The following is a 5,458-nucleotide window of genomic DNA, read 5'->3' as shown; positions in this document are numbered from 1 at the left end:
GGAAAAGTAAGTATTATCTTTTTTATTGAAAAATAGGAGACAATTTAAATAAATAAAGGTTATGGATTTAATTCAAAATTGATAAATATGAGATATTAACATACTAAAAACATAGGATTCAGTTTTTGATTGAATGATAGGAGACATTATGAAAAAAACCATAGGATTAAGGTTTTCATTCAAATATCATAGGCATTTAGAAAAGAAACATAGGATAAGGGTTTTCATTGATAAATAGGAGACATTACTATAAGACATGGGATTAAAGGGTTTTGAAAAGAACAATAGGAACATTACTATTAGAAAACATAGGATTGGAGTTTTGATTAAAAATAGTAGAGCAGTCGGGAAAAATACTAGGAGTATGGTTTTGATTAAAAAAATATGAGACATTACATACGAATAGGGATTTGATTGAAAAATAAAAGACATTACTATAAGAAAACATAGGATGAGGGTTTTGACTAAAAATAAAAAAATAGGGGATATTTCCAAGAGAAAACATAGGATTAGTGTTTGGGTCCAAAAATAGCAGATATTCCCAAAAGAAAACATAGGATTAGGGTTTTTATTGAAAAGTAGGATATATTACTACAAGAAAGCGTCGGATTGGTTTATTTATTCAAAATAGTAGACATTCCGAAAAAAAATAGACGATTAGTGTTTTGGTTAAAAAATATGGGGCATTCCAAAAATAAAACAATGGATTAGGGTTTTGATTCAGAACTGAAAAATAGGACACATTCCCAAAAGAAATATAGTACTAAAGTTTTGAGTAAAAAATAGCAGACTTGTCGAAAAGAAAAGAAATGATAATGTTATTGATTGAATTATAGGAGACATTCCAAAAAAACTAGGTTATGGTTTTGATGCAAAAGCCCATAAATAGGAGACATTCCAAAAATAAAACATAGGATTAGGTTTTGATTCAAATATAGTAGGTATTATGAAAAGGAAACAAAGGATTAGGGATTTGATTGAAAATATGAGACATTTCTACAGAAAACTTAGGGTTAGGGTTTCGATTAGAACATAGTAGAAATTAAAAATATACTAAAGCATAGGATTAGTAGTTTGGTTGAAATATAGTAGCCATTCCGAAAAGAAAACATAGAATTCGGTTTTGATTAAAAATATGAGACATTCCAAAAATAAAACATAGGATTAATTTTTTGATTAAATAATAGCAGACATTCCAAAAATAAAACATAAGATTAATGTTTTGATTAAAAAATCAGAGCCATTAAAAAAACATACGATTAGGGTTTAATTGAAAAGAATGAGAGATTAAGAAAATAAAACATAGGATTCAGGTTTGTATGCAAAATAGGAGACATTCCAAAAAAAACACATAGGATTAGGTTTTTGATTTAAATATATTAGGAAATCCAAAAAGAAAACATACGGATAGGGTTTTGATAGAAAATTAGGAGACATTAATATAAAAAAACATAGGATTATGGTCTAGATTAAAAATCAAAATGTAGGGGACATTTCCAAAAGAAAACATAGGATTGGGCTTTTGATTCAAAAATAGGAGATATTACGAAAACAACACATAGGATTAATCTTTTGATTTAAAAAATAGGAGGCATTATGAATCCAAATCATAGGATTAGTGTTTTAATTCAAATATAGTAGGTATTCTGAAAAGGAAACAAAGGATTAGTGTTTAGATTGAAAAATTAGAGACATTACTATAAGAAAACATATGATTATGGTTTTGGTGAACAACCAAAATATATGGGATATTTTCACAAAAAAATATAGGATTAGGGTTTTGATACAAAAATAAGAGCCATTCCAAAAGAAAATATAGGATTATGGTTTTAATTGAAAAATATCAGGCATTCCAACAAGAAAACTTGAGATTAGTGTTTTGATTCAAAACTGAAAATAGGAGACATTAAGAAAGCATAACATAGGATTAGAATTTTAATTTAAAAATAGGAAAAATTATTATAAGAATATATAGTATCAGGGTTTTCATTAAAAAATAGTAACAACTCCCAAAAGAAAACAGAGGATTAGGGTTTTGATTTAAAAATATGAGATATTACGATAACAAAACATATTATTATTGTTTTGATTCAAAAATAGCAGACATTCCTGAAAGAAAATATAGGATTAGGGTTTTGATTAAAAAATTGGAGACCTTTAAAAAAAACTTAGGATTAGGGTTTTGATTAAAAAATTTGAGACATCACGAAAAAAAATCATATGATTATTGTTTTGATTGAAAAATATTAGACATTTCGCAAGAAAATTTAGGATTATGGTTTCGATTGAAAAATAGGATACATTACTATAAGAAAATATAGGATTTGGTTTTTTATTACAAACTAAAAAATAGTATACATTCCGATAAGAAAACATAGAATCATGGTTTTGATTGAAAAATATGAGACATTACGAGAAGAGAACATAGAATTATTTTTTTGATTCAAAAATAGAATACATTACTAAAAGAAATTTTAAAATTAGGGTCTTTATTAAAAAATAGAGGCATTATAAAAAAATATAGGATTGGGTTTTGATTAAAAAATATAAGTCATTTTGAAAATCGGACATTCGGAAAAGAAACAATAGGTTAGGGTTTTAATTCAAACCTGATAAATAGGAGACATTAAGAAAAGAAAGCATAGGATTCGTGGTTTCATTGTAAGATTGGAGACATTCTTAAAAGAAATCATATTATTAGGGTTTTGAATCAAACTTGAAAAATAGGACAAATTACTATAGGAAAACATTTGATTAGGGTTTTGATTCAAAAATAGTAGACATTCTAAAAATAAAACATAGGATTAGGGTTTTGATTCAAAATTAGCTGACATTTACAAAAGAAAAATATATGATTAGGATTTTGATTGAAAAATATGTGACATTCTGAATAGAAAACATTGGATTTGGGTTTAGATTAAAAATTAGAAGACATTTCTAAAATAAATGCTAGGATTAGAGTTTTGATAAAAAAAAATGAGACATTCCAAAAATAAAACAAAGGATAAGTTGGTTATGGTTTTCATTCAAAACTGATAAATAAAAGACATAAAAAAAAGAAAAACAAAAGTATTAGTATGTTGATTGAAAAGATAGTAGACATTGCCACATAGAGGATTATTGTTTTCTTTCAAAAATAGGAGACATTATGAAAAGAAAACAAAGGATATGACTTTTGTTCAAATACAATAAGCATTTTGAAAAGAAAGCATGGGAATAGTGTTTTGATTCAAAAATAGGAGAAATTTCCAAAAGAGAACATAGGATTATGTTTTTGACTTAAAAATATGAGACATTGCTAAAAGAAAACATAGGATCAGGGTTTTGATTCAAATATAAGAGCCATTCTGAAAAGAAAACATTGGATTACAGTTTTATTTTGATAGGATATTACTAAAACAAAACTTATGATTATGGTTTGCTTGAAAACAAAAAATAAGGAACATTTCAAAGAAAAAGATAGAATTTAGGCTTTTTCATTCAAAAATAGGAACCAATCCAAATATGAGACAATCCAAAAATGAGAAAACATAGGATTATGGTTTTGATTCAAAAGCTAAAAATAAGAGATATTAAGAAAACAAACACGGAGATTGGTTTTAATTGAAAAATAGGAGATATTACTATAAGAAAAACATACTATTAGGTTTTTTGGTTCAAAAATAATAGATATTCTCAGACATAGGATTTACTTTATCATTGAAAATATGAGACATTACGGAAAGAAAACATAGGATTATTGTTTTCATTAAAAAATAGCAGACATTCCCAAAAGAAAACATAAGATTACAGTTTGATTAAAAAATTAGATGCATTCCAGAAATTAGAGTTTAGGGGTTTTGATTAAATAATTTGAGACATTACAAAAATTAAACATATATATTGAAATGTATGGCCCATTTTCACCATAGGATTAGTGTTTTGATTGACAAAGAGGATACATTACTATAAGAAATCATAGAATTAGTGTTTTGACTGAAAAATAGGAGGCATTCCTAAAAGAAAAAGGATTACAGTTTTGAATCAAATATTCTCAAAAGAAAACATAGGATTGGGATTTTGATTGAGAAACTAAGACACATAATATAAGAAAACATAAGATTAAATTTTTCAATGAAAAATATAAGACATACTATAAGAAAACATAGAGTTCAGTGTTTTGATTATAGTAGACATTCAAAAGATAACATAGAACTAGGGTTTTGTTTGAAATATAGTAGGCATTCCGAAAAGAAAACATGCGATTAGGGTTTTGATTGGAAAATTAGAGACAGTAGTATAAGAAAACATAGTATTCGGGTTTTCATTAAAAAATTAGTACACATTTTGAAAAGAACACTTAGGATTAGGGTTTTGATTGAAAAAAATAGGATACATTTCAAAAAGAAAATAGGGTATTAAGGTTTTTGATTGAAAAATATGAGACATTTCGAAAAGAAAACAACAGATAATGGTTTTGATTAAAAATTAGTAGACATTCCCAAAAAAAAAGATAGGATTTGTGTTTTGATTCAAAAGAATGGGACATTACGAAAACAAAACAATGGAATGGGGTTTTGATTCTAACCTGAAAATTAGGGCACATTTTGAAAAGAAAACAAAAGATAATGGTTTTGATTAAAAATTAGTAGAAATTCCAAAAACAAAAGATAGGATTAGGGTTTGATTGAAAAATAATAGACATTACGAAAAGAAAACATAGGCTATAGTTTTGATTGAAACTGATAACTAGGAGACATTAAGAGACCAAAACATAGGATTCCTATTTTTTTTTTGCAAAATAGGAGAGATTCCAAAAAGAAAAAATAGGATTAGGGTTTTAATTCAAATATAAATGCGACATTACGAAAAGAAAGAAAGTGTTAGGTTTATGATTAGAAAATTACAGATATTCCGAAAAAAAAAGAAAGTGTAATGTTTTGAATTGAAAAATAGGAGACATTCCGCAAAGAAAACAAGGATTAGCTTTTCATTCAAATCTAGATGCCATTTAAAAGAACATATGATTATTTTTGATTTAAAGTAAGAACATTACTATAAGAAAACATAGGATTACAGTTTTGATTGAAAATAGTAAACATTCCAAAAATAAAACATAGGATTAGGGTTTTGAGTTTAAATATATTAGACATACAAAAAAAAAAAAACATAGTATTATGGTTTTGATTGAAAAATATGAGACATTAAGAAGAAAATATCAAATTAGCATTTTGAATAAAAATATCAAAACATTTGCAAAAACTTAGCATTATAGTTTTGATTAAAAAGTGACATTAAGAAAAACATAGAATTACGGTATTAAATGCAAAACACGAGGTTTTCAAAAAACAAAAAATAAATTAGGTTTCATTCAAATATAGAGCATTTCTAAACAGAAAAAGTATTAGCATTTATTGAAATTGGGCACAACTATGAAAACATAGATTATAATTTGATAAAAACCAAAAATAGGGACATT

Source organism: Dioscorea cayenensis, chromosome 1 (assembly GCF_009730915.1).
Source record: "Dioscorea cayenensis subsp. rotundata cultivar TDr96_F1 chromosome 1, TDr96_F1_v2_PseudoChromosome.rev07_lg8_w22 25.fasta, whole genome shotgun sequence".
Classification (NCBI taxonomy): Eukaryota; Viridiplantae; Streptophyta; class Magnoliopsida; order Dioscoreales; family Dioscoreaceae; genus Dioscorea; species Dioscorea cayenensis.
This window is presented reverse-complemented; position numbering follows the sequence as displayed.